This window comes from Martes martes, assembly GCF_963455335.1.
Source record: "Martes martes genome assembly, contig: scaffold_57, whole genome shotgun sequence".
Taxonomy (NCBI): domain Eukaryota; kingdom Metazoa; phylum Chordata; class Mammalia; order Carnivora; family Mustelidae; genus Martes; species Martes martes.
This window is the reverse complement of record NW_027666627.1, coordinates 153,769-168,318: the sequence shown is the minus strand read 5'-3', so window position 1 is coordinate 168,318 and position 14,550 is coordinate 153,769. Positions and strand designations below refer to the sequence as shown.

At 43.2% G+C, this 14,550-nt stretch overlaps 1 long non-coding RNA gene across 1 annotated transcript; it reads right to left on the bottom strand.

Moving 5' to 3' along the window:
- Nucleotides 1-9,366: 9,366 nt before the first annotated feature.
- Nucleotides 9,367-13,530, bottom strand: LOC308337885. Its single transcript, XR_013966349.1, has 4 exons — nucleotides 13,454-13,530; nucleotides 13,290-13,362; nucleotides 10,453-10,481; nucleotides 9,367-10,361 (listed from the first exon to the last, which is right to left on the bottom strand). It is a non-coding gene; the product is annotated as an uncharacterized lncRNA (long non-coding RNA).
- Between the last annotated feature and the right edge of the window lie 1,020 nt (nucleotides 13,531-14,550).

Below are 14,550 nucleotides of genomic sequence, written 5' to 3'. Positions count from 1 at the left end.
GAGCACATGACCAACGGACCATTGACATTTGCATCACCTGACAGGTCAGAATGCAGGATCCCAGACCTGCCGCTCACAATGTTCATTATTTTTGAAAGATTGTATTTATCTCTTTGACAGAGAGAGATCACAAGTAGGCAGAGAGGCAGGCAGAGAGAGAGGGGGAAGCAGGCTCCCTGCGGAGCAGAGAGCCGGATGCGGGGCTCAACCCCAGGATCCTGAGGTCATGACCCGAGCCCAAGGCAGAGGCTTAACCCACTGAGCCACCCACGCGCCCCTCACAATGTGCACTTCTTTTTTTTTTTTAAAGATTTCTTTCTTTCTTTCTTTCTTTCTTTCTTTCTTTCTTTCTTTCTTTCTTTCTTTCTTTGACAGAGAGATCACAAGTAGGCAGAGAGGAAGGCAGAGAGAGAGAGAGGGGGAAGCAGGCTCCCCGCAGAGCAGAGAGCCTGATGTGGGGCTCGATCCCAGGACCCTGGGATCACGACCTGAGCCGAAGGCAGAGGCTTTAACCCACTGAGCCACCCAGGCGCCCCCACAATGTGCATTTTTAACAAGGTCTCCGAGGATTCAGTAACATTGGAGAAATTCTGGTCCATACTGAGTCTGCTGCCACATTCCTTCACCTTAACTTCACCTTCGAGAAGCAAGCTTCACGTTCGTCACTATCAATTCTTCAAAACTGGAAAAGTCTTAAAAGTCACAAACTTTCTAATAGACTTTTTAGCACGGCTAAGGCTTCCTCAATTTCCCCCAAACTGACCCTGCTCTCTCCTCCTTCCAATACTCTTACTTGGCACTCAATGATACGATTTATGAAGTACCACCATTTCACATGCCATCCAGCCACACATTCTTATAGCTGACTAGAACATAGCTTTGCATCATCAACCACGTCAGTCCTTAATGTCTTCCCAGCAGCGAGGAAAGCAGTAACAGGGGGAAAATTTTGGTATCCGACTCCGACAGGTTTTGGTACCGGAAGCGCCCCTGATACCCTTCCGGCATTTCAAACAGTCGGCTCTTCCTTTTAAAAGAATTGAGCTAAACCTTCCATGTTTCAGAAGCTCTTGTTCTTAGGCTTGTAAATATCTTCTGTTCAAACATAGATATCAGCAATAACATCTACCTTATTTATGTCAGAACCTTCACTGAAGCTTGCCCCCAAAGTTAAATAAATAACTAAATAACTAACTAACTAAATAAAAAGACTTCAGAATAAGAAGACTGTGAGCATTTCAAATATTTTAGTGGACTTCTTTACACCGTTCAATTTGTATGGTAAAATTTACCTGATTGGGATGCTTGAATTTCCTCCATGTCTCTGGGTGGATTAGAAATGAAACCTTTCCCCTCCACAGCAGGCTGGATGGGTATTGAAACAATATGATTAAGACATAATGAACATTTCATGCAATCTGTAGTTAAAGCCTCAAAATAGAAATGTAAGTTTTACCTTCCGGTGAGAATATTTTCCTGCAGAATCTAAAAAGCAAAAGGGTCATCTAGTTAGCTCCATGTACATAGAGAAGCCCACAAACACTCATGCACTTGGTACTAAGCTGAATCCTCATGCCTGGCTCAGATGACGAGTGCGTTTGGGGGTTGTTTCTGCAGACAGGAAGGTGGGTTGGCCAGAAGAGCAATTTCTATTGAGAGGAACACATCGTGACCCTGAGTGGACATACGTGAAAGCCCATGGTAGAATGCTACACCACATCCTTAAGGCAGCACAGCAGAATCATTTATACCATTGGACTCTAAGTATGTATGACCTGCTTCAATTTGTCCTGTCCTGTAGGAGTACACAGTGCTGATGATAGGCCAACTGAATGCATAACTGAGTTTTCATCAAACAAAACCGTAGGAACTGATCAGCTTGGATATACACTTGTGGGATCACAGTTACTAAAAGTACTCATTTTTGTCCATATCCTTGTGGGCTACCGGTATGCCGACATTTCCTGCATCCACTAGTTTAGCCACCTTAAAGTTTCTTCATTCACTCATACAAGAAGGTGTATAAAACACATCTAAGAAATAATGTACAATAGCTTTAAATATGGAAATATGACTATGTATATGGAACAAAATCTATTGAATGGCCACAGAAATCCTAGGTACTGAAAATCTTTGGTCACTGTCATACTTATTGATAAAAACAATTTTAGCATTCAGGGAACCAACCCTATAATTTCTTTTGATTCCAAACGTAGTTTGAATGGGTAGATCATGTCAGTCTTTCAAGGGTTTTTGGAAACAGCTCTCGTACCAAAAAATTACCTATCTTAAAAAAAAAGAAAGCCATAGCTTCCGTATCTCACTTGAGTAATGAAGACCGACGTAACCTGTATCTTTGATGTCCAAAAGACCTGAGGAGGATGGATATGTGGTTCTAGTGCAAATACCCTCGAGCCATCTAAAGTGAATTCTCTGGAGTTTCCTTCTCAACTCCAAGACTTCTCAGCTAACGTGCCTTTCCCTTTTCCCTTGTTCCCTTCGCTACGCCCCTTCAAAAAGTAATTTCTGGGAGCACCCGGACGGAACGGCGGGTTGAGCACCTGGCTCTTGATTTCGACTCAGCTCATGAGGACAGAGTCTTCAGACGGAACCCTGCATGGAGGCTCCAGGCTCAGAAGTGAGCCTCTTTGAGGAACCTCTCCCTCTGCCTTTGCCCCTCCCCCTGATCATTCTCTGTCTCTCTCAATCTTGCTCCCTGAAACAAATAAAGGAAAACAAAACCCTAAAAAAAGACTTATTTGTGGATCTATAGTCTTGATTGTTTTGCTTTTACACCCTTTTTATTAGGGATTATCTCCACCACTTCTTTCCTTTTTAGTTAGCACTAGTATCTTACATCTATAACCTCCCTTTCTGCATCTCCTTTCTCCCGTCTAGCTGAAAACATGCTTACAAACAAAAAGAAAATAATGTTTTCCTTGATCCTGTGGTGTCTTGAAGTATCCAGTGGCCTTTCCAGGTGTCTCTACGTGGAAGTCTCCACCCTTGCAATGGAGCACATGACCAACGGACCATTGACATTTGCATCACCTGACAGGTCAGAATGCAGGATCCCAGACCTGCCGCTCACAATGTTCATTATTTTTGAAAGATTGTATTTATCTCTTTGACAGAGAGAGATCACAAGTAGGCAGAGAGGCAGGCAGAGAGAGAGGGGGAAGCAGGCTCCCTGCGGAGCAGAAAGCCGGATGCGGGGCTCAACCCCAGGATCCTGAGGTCATGACCCGAGCCCAAGGCAGAGGCTTAACCCACTGAGCCACCCACGCGCCCCTCACAATGTGCACTTCTTTTTTTTTTTAAAGATTTCTTTCCTTCTTTCTTTCTTTCTTTCTTTCTTTCTTTCTTTCTTTGACAGAGAGATCACAAGTAGGCAGAGAGGAAGGCAGAGAGAGAGAGAGGGGGAAGCAGGCTCCCCGCAGAGCAGAGAGCCTGATGTGGGGCTCGATCCCAGGACCCTGGGATCACGACCTGAGCCGAAGGCAGAGGCTTTAACCCACTGAGCCACCCAGGCGCCCCCACAATGTGCATTTTTAACAAGGTCTCCGACGATTCAGTAACATTGGAGAAATTCTGGTCCATACTGAGTCTGCTGCCACATTCCTTCACCTTAACTTCACCTTCGAGAAGCAAGCTTCACGTTCGTCACTATCAATTCTTCAAAACTGGAAAAGTCTTAAAAGTCACAAACTTTCTAATAGACTTTTTAGCACGGCTAAGGCTTCCTCAATTTCCCCCAAACTGACCCTGCTCTCTCCTCCTTCCAATACTCTTACTTGGCACTCAATGATACGATTTATGAAGTACCACCATTTCACATGCCATCCAGCCACACATTCTTATAGCTGACTAGAACATAGCTTTGCATCATCAACCACGTCAGTCCTTAATGTCTTCCCAGCAGCGAGGAAAGCAGTAACAGGGGGAAAATTTTGGTATCCGACTCCGACAGGTTTTGGTACCGGAAGCGCCCCTGATACCCTTCCGGCATTTCAAACAGTCGGCTCTTCCTTTTAAAAGAATTGAGCTAAACCTTCCATGTTTCAGAAGCTCTTGTTCTTAGGCTTGTAAATATCTTCTGTTCAAACATAGATATCAGCAATAACATCTACCTTATTTATGTCAGAACCTTCACTGAAGCTTGCCCCCAAAGTTAAATAAATAACTAAATAACTAACTAACTAAATAAAAAGACTTCAGAATAAGAAGACTGTGAGCATTTCAAATATTTTAGTGGACTTCTTTACACCGTTCAATTTGTATGGTAAAATTTACCTGAGTGGGATGCTTGAATTTCCTCCATGTCTCTGGGTGGATTAGAAATGAAACCTTTCCCCTCCACAGCAGGCTGGATGGGTATTGAAACAATATGATTAAGACATAATGAACATTTCATGCAATCTGTAGTTAAAGCCTCAAAATAGAAATGTAAGTTTTACCTTCCGGTGAGAATATTTTCCTGCAGAATCTAAAAAGCAAAAGGGTCATCTAGTTAGCTCCATGTACATAGAGAAGCCCACAAACACTCATGCACTTGGTACTAAGCTGAATCCTCATGCCTGGCTCAGATGACGAGTGCGTTTGGGGGTTGTTTCTGCAGACAGGAAGGTGGGTTGGCCAGAAGAGCAATTTCTATTGAGAGGAACACATCGTGACCCTGAGTGGACATACGTGAAAGCCCATGGTAGAATGCTACACCACATCCTTAAGGCAGCACAGCAGAATCATTTATACCATTGGACTCTAAGTATGTATGACCTGCTTCAATTTGTCCTGTCCTGTAGGAGTACACAGTGCTGATGATAGGCCAACTGAATGCATAACTGAGTTTTCATCAAACAAAACCGTAGGAACTGATCAGCTTGGATATACACTTGTGGGATCACAGTTACTAAAAGTACTCATTTTTGTCCATATCCTTGTGGGCTACCGGTATGCCGACATTTCCTGCATCCACTAGTTTAGCCACCTTAAAGTTTCTTCATTCACTCATACAAGAAGGTGTATAAAACACATCTAAGAAATAATGTACAATAGCTTTAAATATGGAAATATGACTATGTATATGGAACAAAATCTATTGAATGGCCACAGAAATCCTAGGTACTGAAAATCTTTGGTCACTGTCATACTTATTGATAAAAACAATTTTAGCATTCAGGGAACCAACCCTATAATTTCTTTTGATTCCAAACGTAGTTTGAATGGGTAGATCATGTCAGTCTTTCAAGGGTTTTTGGAAACAGCTCTCGTACCAAAAAATTACCTATCTTAAAAAAAAAGAAAGCCATAGCTTCCGTATCTCACTTGAGTAATGAAGACCGACGTAACCTGTATCTTTGATGTCCAAAAGACCTGAGGAGGATGGATATGTGGTTCTAGTGCAAATACCCTCGAGCCATCTAAAGTGAATTCTCTGGAGTTTCCTTCTCAACTCCAAGACTTCTCAGCTAACGTGCCTTTCCCTTTTCCCTTGTTCCCTTCGCTACGCCCCTTCAAAAAGTAATTTCTGGGAGCACCCGGACGGAACGGCGGGTTGAGCACCTGGCTCTTGATTTCGACTCAGCTCATGAGGACAGAGTCTTCAGACGGAACCCTGCATGGAGGCTCCAGGCTCAGAAGTGAGCCTCTTTGAGGAACCTCTCCCTCTGCCTTTGCCCCTCCCCCTGATCATTCTCTGTCTCTCTCAATCTTGCTCCCTGAAACAAATAAAGGAAAACAAAACCCTAAAAAAAGACTTATTTGTGGATCTATAGTCTTGATTGTTTTGCTTTTACACCCTTTTTATTAGGGATTATCTCCACCACTTCTTTCCTTTTTAGTTAGCACTAGTATCTTACATCTATAACCTCCCTTTCTGCATCTCCTTTCTCCCGTCTAGCTGAAAACATGCTTACAAACAAAAAGAAAATAATGTTTTCCTTGATCCTGTGGTGTCTTGAAGTATCCAGTGGCCTTTCCAGGTGTCTCTACGTGGAAGTCTCCACCCTTGCAATGGAGCACATGACCAACGGACCATTGACATTTGCATCACCTGACAGGTCAGAATGCAGGATCCCAGACCTGCGCTCACAATGTTCATTATTTTTGAAAGATTGTATTTATCTCTTTGACAGAGAGAGATCACAAGTAGGCAGAGAGGCAGGCAGAGAGAGAGGGGGAAGCAGGCTCCCTGCGGAGCAGAGAGCCGGATGCGGGGCTCAACCCCAGGATCCTGAGGTCATGACCCGAGCCCAAGGCAGAGGCTTAACCCACTGAGCCACCCACGCGCCCCTCACAATGTGCACTTCTTTTTTTTTTAAAGATTTCTTTCTTTCTTTCTTTCTTTCTTTCTTTCTTTGACAGAGAGATCACAAGTAGGCAGAGAGGAAGGCAGAGAGAGAGAGAGGGGGAAGCAGGCTCCCCGCAGAGCAGAGAGCCTGATGTGGGGCTCGATCCCAGGACCCTGGGATCACGACCTGAGCCGAAGGCAGAGGCTTTAACCCACTGAGCCACCCAGGCGCCCCCACAATGTGCATTTTTAACAAGGTCTCCGACGATTCAGTAACATTGGAGAAATTCTGGTCCATACTGAGTCTGCTGCCACATTCCTTCACCTTAACTTCACCTTCGAGAAGCAAGCTTCACGTTCGTCACTATCAATTCTTCAAAACTGGAAAAGTCTTAAAAGTCACAAACTTTCTAATAGACTTTTTAGCACGGCTAAGGCTTCCTCAATTTCCCCCAAACTGACCCTGCTCTCTCCTCCTTCCAATACTCTTACTTGGCACTCAATGATACGATTTATGAAGTACCACCATTTCACATGCCATCCAGCCACACATTCTTATAGCTGACTAGAACATAGCTTTGCATCATCAACCACGTCAGTCCTTAATGTCTTCCCAGCAGCGAGGAAAGCAGTAACAGGGGGAAAATTTTGGTATCCGACTCCGACAGGTTTTGGTACCGGAAGCGCCCCTGATACCCTTCCGGCATTTCAAACAGTCGGCTCTTCCTTTTAAAAGAATTGAGCTAAACCTTCCATGTTTCAGAAGCTCTTGTTCTTAGGCTTGTAAATATCTTCTGTTCAAACATAGATATCAGCAATAACATCTACCTTATTTATGTCAGAACCTTCACTGAAGCTTGCCCCCAAAGTTAAATAAATAACTAAATAACTAACTAACTAAATAAAAAGACTTCAGAATAAGAAGACTGTGAGCATTTCAAATATTTTAGTGGACTTCTTTACACCGTTCAATTTGTATGGTAAAATTTACCTGAGTGGGATGCTTGAATTTCCTCCATGTCTCTGGGTGGATTAGAAATGAAACCTTTCCCCTCCACAGCAGGCTGGATGGGTATTGAAACAATATGATTAAGACATAATGAACATTTCATGCAATCTGTAGTTAAAGCCTCAAAATAGAAATGTAAGTTTTACCTTCCGGTGAGAATATTTTCCTGCAGAATCTAAAAAGCAAAAGGGTCATCTAGTTAGCTCCATGTACATAGAGAAGCCCACAAACACTCATGCACTTGGTACTAAGCTGAATCCTCATGCCTGGCTCAGATGACGAGTGCGTTTGGGGGTTGTTTCTGCAGACAGGAAGGTGGGTTGGCCAGAAGAGCAATTTCTATTGAGAGGAACACATCGTGACCCTGAGTGGACATACGTGAAAGCCCATGGTAGAATGCTACACCACATCCTTAAGGCAGCACAGCAGAATCATTTATACCATTGGACTCTAAGTATGTATGACCTGCTTCAATTTGTCCTGTCCTGTAGGAGTACACAGTGCTGATGATAGGCCAACTGAATGCATAACTGAGTTTTCATCAAACAAAACCGTAGGAACTGATCAGCTTGGATATACACTTGTGGGATCACAGTTACTAAAAGTACTCATTTTTGTCCATATCCTTGTGGGCTACCGGTATGCCGACATTTCCTGCATCCACTAGTTTAGCCACCTTAAAGTTTCTTCATTCACTCATACAAGAAGGTGTATAAAACACATCTAAGAAATAATGTACAATAGCTTTAAATATGGAAATATGACTATGTATATGGAACAAAATCTATTGAATGGCCACAGAAATCCTAGGTACTGAAAATCTTTGGTCACTGTCATACTTATTGATAAAAACAATTTTAGCATTCAGGGAACCAACCCTATAATTTCTTTTGATTCCAAACGTAGTTTGAATGGGTAGATCATGTCAGTCTTTCAAGGGTTTTTGGAAACAGCTCTCGTACCAAAAAATTACCTATCTTAAAAAAAAAGAAAGCCATAGCTTCCGTATCTCACTTGAGTAATGAAGACCGACGTAACCTGTATCTTTGATGTCCAAAAGACCTGAGGAGGATGGATATGTGGTTCTAGTGCAAATACCCTCGAGCCATCTAAAGTGAATTCTCTGGAGTTTCCTTCTCAACTCCAAGACTTCTCAGCTAACGTGCCTTTCCCTTTTCCCTTGTTCCCTTCGCTACGCCCCTTCAAAAAGTAATTTCTGGGAGCACCCGGACGGAACGGCGGGTTGAGCACCTGGCTCTTGATTTCGACTCAGCTCATGAGGACAGAGTCTTCAGACGGAACCCTGCATGGAGGCTCCAGGCTCAGAAGTGAGCCTCTTTGAGGAACCTCTCCCTCTGCCTTTGCCCCTCCCCCTGATCATTCTCTGTCTCTCTCAATCTTGCTCCCTGAAACAAATAAAGGAAAACAAAACCCTAAAAAAAGACTTATTTGTGGATCTATAGTCTTGATTGTTTTGCTTTTACACCCTTTTTATTAGGGATTATCTCCACCACTTCTTTCCTTTTTAGTTAGCACTAGTATCTTACATCTATAACCTCCCTTTCTGCATCTCCTTTCTCCCGTCTAGCTGAAAACATGCTTACAAACAAAAAGAAAATAATGTTTTCCTTGATCCTGTGGTGTCTTGAAGTATCCAGTGGCCTTTCCAGGTGTCTCTACGTGGAAGTCTCCACCCTTGCAATGGAGCACATGACCAACGGACCATTGACATTTGCATCACCTGACAGGTCAGAATGCAGGATCCCAGACCTGCCGCTCACAATGTTCATTATTTTTGAAAGATTGTATTTATCTCTTTGACAGAGAGAGATCACAAGTAGGCAGAGAGGCAGGCAGAGAGAGAGGGGGAAGCAGGCTCCCTGCGGAGCAGAGAGCCGGATGCGGGGCTCAACCCCAGGATCCTGAGGTCATGACCCGAGCCCAAGGCAGAGGCTTAACCCACTGAGCCACCCACGCGCCCCTCACAATGTGCACTTCTTTTTTTTTTAAAGATTTCTTTCTTTCTTTCTTTCTTTCTTTCTTTCTTTCTTTCTTTCTTTCTTTCTTTGACAGAGAGATCACAAGTAGGCAGAGAGGAAGGCAGAGAGAGAGAGAGGGGGAAGCAGGCTCCCCGCAGAGCAGAGAGCCTGATGTGGGGCTCGATCCCAGGACCCTGGGATCACGACCTGAGCCGAAGGCAGAGGCTTTAACCCACTGAGCCACCCAGGCGCCCCCACAATGTGCATTTTTAACAAGGTCTCCGACGATTCAGTAACATTGGAGAAATTCTGGTCCATACTGAGTCTGCTGCCACATTCCTTCACCTTAACTTCACCTTCGAGAAGCAAGCTTCACGTTCGTCACTATCAATTCTTCAAAACTGGAAAAGTCTTAAAAGTCACAAACTTTCTAATAGACTTTTTAGCACGGCTAAGGCTTCCTCAATTTCCCCCAAACTGACCCTGCTCTCTCCTCCTTCCAATACTCTTACTTGGCACTCAATGATACGATTTATGAAGTACCACCATTTCACATGCCATCCAGCCACACATTCTTATAGCTGACTAGAACATAGCTTTGCATCATCAACCACGTCAGTCCTTAATGTCTTCCCAGCAGCGAGGAAAGCAGTAACAGGGGGAAAATTTTGGTATCCGACTCCGACAGGTTTTGGTACCGGAAGCGCCCCTGATACCCTTCCGGCATTTCAAACAGTCGGCTCTTCCTTTTAAAAGAATTGAGCTAAACCTTCCATGTTTCAGAAGCTCTTGTTCTTAGGCTTGTAAATATCTTCTGTTCAAACATAGATATCAGCAATAACATCTACCTTATTTATGTCAGAACCTTCACTGAAGCTTGCCCCCAAAGTTAAATAAATAACTAAATAACTAACTAACTAAATAAAAAGACTTCAGAATAAGAAGACTGTGAGCATTTCAAATATTTTAGTGGACTTCTTTACACCGTTCAATTTGTATGGTAAAATTTACCTGAGTGGGATGCTTGAATTTCCTCCATGTCTCTGGGTGGATTAGAAATGAAACCTTTCCCCTCCACAGCAGGCTGGATGGGTATTGAAACAATATGATTAAGACATAATGAACATTTCATGCAATCTGTAGTTAAAGCCTCAAAATAGAAATGTAAGTTTTACCTTCCGGTGAGAATATTTTCCTGCAGAATCTAAAAAGCAAAAGGGTCATCTAGTTAGCTCCATGTACATAGAGAAGCCCACAAACACTCATGCACTTGGTACTAAGCTGAATCCTCATGCCTGGCTCGGATGACGAGTGCGTTTGGGGGTTGTTTCTGCAGACAGGAAGGTGGGTTGGCCAGAAGAGCAATTTCTATTGAGAGGAACACATCGTGACCCTGAGTGGACATACGTGAAAGCCCATGGTAGAATGCTACACCACATCCTTAAGGCAGCACAGCAGAATCATTTATACCATTGGACTCTAAGTATGTATGACCTGCTTCAATTTGTCCTGTCCTGTAGGAGTACACAGTGCTGATGATAGGCCAACTGAATGCATAACTGAGTTTTCATCAAACAAAACCGTAGGAACTGATCAGCTTGGATATACACTTGTGGGATCACAGTTACTAAAAGTACTCATTTTTGTCCATATCCTTGTGGGCTACCGGTATGCCGACATTTCCTGCATCCACTAGTTTAGCCACCTTAAAGTTTCTTCATTCACTCATACAAGAAGGTGTATAAAACACATCTAAGAAATAATGTACAATAGCTTTAAATATGGAAATATGACTATGTATATGGAACAAAATCTATTGAATGGCCACAGAAATCCTAGGTACTGAAAATCTTTGGTCACTGTCATACTTATTGATAAAAACAATTTTAGCATTCAGGGAACCAACCCTATAATTTCTTTTGATTCCAAACGTAGTTTGAATGGGTAGATCATGTCAGTCTTTCAAGGGTTTTTGGAAACAGCTCTCGTACCAAAAAATTACCTATCTTAAAAAAAAAGAAAGCCATAGCTTCCGTATCTCACTTGAGTAATGAAGACCGACGTAACCTGTATCTTTGATGTCCAAAAGACCTGAGGAGGATGGATATGTGGTTCTAGTGCAAATACCCTCGAGCCATCTAAAGTGAATTCTCTGGAGTTTCCTTCTCAACTCCAAGACTTCTCAGCTAACGTGCCTTTCCCTTTTCCCTTGTTCCCTTCGCTACGCCCCTTCAAAAAGTAATTTCTGGGAGCACCCGGACGGAACGGCGGGTTGAGCACCTGGCTCTTGATTTCGACTCAGCTCATGAGGACAGAGTCTTCAGACGGAACCCTGCATGGAGGCTCCAGGCTCAGAAGTGAGCCTCTTTGAGGAACCTCTCCCTCTGCCTTTGCCCCTCCCCCTGATCATTCTCTGTCTCTCTCAATCTTGCTCCCTGAAACAAATAAAGGAAAACAAAACCCTAAAAAAAGACTTATTTGTGGATCTATAGTCTTGATTGTTTTGCTTTTACACCCTTTTTATTAGGGATTATCTCCACCACTTCTTTCCTTTTTAGTTAGCACTAGTATCTTACATCTATAACCTCCCTTTCTGCATCTCCTTTCTCCCGTCTAGCTGAAAACATGCTTACAAACAAAAAGAAAATAATGTTTTCCTTGATCCTGTGGTGTCTTGAAGTATCCAGTGGCCTTTCCAGGTGTCTCTACGTGGAAGTCTCCACCCTTGCAATGGAGCACATGACCAACGGACCATTGACATTTGCATCACCTGACAGGTCAGAATGCAGGATCCCAGACCTGCCGCTCACAATGTTCATTATTTTTGAAAGATTGTATTTATCTCTTTGACAGAGAGAGATCACAAGTAGGCAGAGAGGCAGGCAGAGAGAGAGGGGGAAGCAGGCTCCCTGCGGAGCAGAGAGCCGGATGCGGGGCTCAACCCCAGGATCCTGAGGTCATGACCCGAGCCCAAGGCAGAGGCTTAACCCACTGAGCCACCCACGCGCCCCTCACAATGTGCACTTCTTTTTTTTTTTAAAGATTTCTTTCCTTCTTTCTTTCTTTCTTTCTTTCTTTCTTTCTTTCTTTGACAGAGAGATCACAAGTAGGCAGAGAGGAAGGCAGAGAGAGAGAGAGGGGGAAGCAGGCTCCCCGCAGAGCAGAGAGCCTGATGTGGGGCTCGATCCCAGGACCCTGGGATCACGACCTGAGCCGAAGGCAGAGGCTTTAACCCACTGAGCCACCCAGGCGCCCCCACAATGTGCATTTTTAACAAGGTCTCCGAGGATTCAGTAACATTGGAGAAATTCTGGTCCATACTGAGTCTGCTGCCACATTCCTTCACCTTAACTTCACCTTCGAGAAGCAAGCTTCACGTTCGTCACTATCAATTCTTCAAAACTGGAAAAGTCTTAAAAGTCACAAACTTTCTAATAGACTTTTTAGCACGGCTAAGGCTTCCTCAATTTCCCCCAAACTGACCCTGCTCTCTCCTCCTTCCAATACTCTTACTTGGCACTCAATGATACGATTTATGAAGTACCACCATTTCACATGCCATCCAGCCACACATTCTTATAGCTGACTAGAACATAGCTTTGCATCATCAACCACGTCAGTCCTTAATGTCTTCCCAGCAGCGAGGAAAGCAGTAACAGGGGGAAAATTTTGGTATCCGACTCCGACAGGTTTTGGTACCGGAAGCGCCCCTGATACCCTTCCGGCATTTCAAACAGTCGGCTCTTCCTTTTAAAAGAATTGAGCTAAACCTTCCATGTTTCAGAAGCTCTTGTTCTTAGGCTTGTAAATATCTTCTGTTCAAACATAGATATCAGCAATAACATCTACCTTATTTATGTCAGAACCTTCACTGAAGCTTGCCCCCAAAGTTAAATAAATAACTAAATAACTAACTAACTAAATAAAAAGACTTCAGAATAAGAAGACTGTGAGCATTTCAAATATTTTAGTGGACTTCTTTACACCGTTCAATTTGTATGGTAAAATTTACCTGAGTGGGATGCTTGAATTTCCTCCATGTCTCTGGGTGGATTAGAAATGAAACCTTTCCCCTCCACAGCAGGCTGGATGGGTATTGAAACAATATGATTAAGACATAATGAACATTTCATGCAATCTGTAGTTAAAGCCTCAAAATAGAAATGTAAGTTTTACCTTCCGGTGAGAATATTTTCCTGCAGAATCTAAAAAGCAAAAGGGTCATCTAGTTAGCTCCATGTACATAGAGAAGCCCACAAACACTCATGCACTTGGTACTAAGCTGAATCCTCATGCCTGGCTCAGATGACGAGTGCGTTTGGGGGTTGTTTCTGCAGACAGGAAGGTGGGTTGGCCAGAAGAGCAATTTCTATTGAGAGGAACACATCGTGACCCTGAGTGGACATACGTGAAAGCCCATGGTAGAATGCTACACCACATCCTTAAGGCAGCACAGCAGAATCATTTATACCATTGGACTCTAAGTATGTATGACCTGCTTCAATTTGTCCTGTCCTGTAGGAGTACACAGTGCTGATGATAGGCCAACTGAATGCATAACTGAGTTTTCATCAAACAAAACCGTAGGAACTGATCAGCTTGGATATACACTTGTGGGATCACAGTTACTAAAAGTACTCATTTTTGTCCATATCCTTGTGGGCTACCGGTATGCCGACATTTCCTGCATCCACTAGTTTAGCCACCTTAAAGTTTCTTCATTCACTCATACAAGAAGGTGTATAAAACACATCTAAGAAATAATGTACAATAGCTTTAAATATGGAAATATGACTATGTATATGGAACAAAATCTATTGAATGGCCACAGAAATCCTAGGTACTGAAAATCTTTGGTCACTGTCATACTTATTGATAAAAACAATTTTAGCATTCAGGGAACCAACCCTATAATTTCTTTTGATTCCAAACGTAGTTTGAATGGGTAGATCATGTCAGTCTTTCAAGGGTTTTTGGAAACAGCTCTCGTACCAAAAAATTACCTATCTTAAAAAAAAAGAAAGCCATAGCTTCCGTATCTCACTTGAGTAATGAAGACCGACGTAACCTGTATCTTTGATGTCCAAAAGACCTGAGGAGGATGGATATGTGGTTCTAGTGCAAATACCCTCGAGCCATCTAAAGTGAATTCTCTGGAGTTTCCTTCTCAACTCCAAGACTTCTCAGCTAACGTGCCTTTCCCTTTTCCCTTGTTCCCTTCGCTACGCCCCTTCAAAAAGTAATTTCTGGGAGCACCCGGACGGAACGGCGGG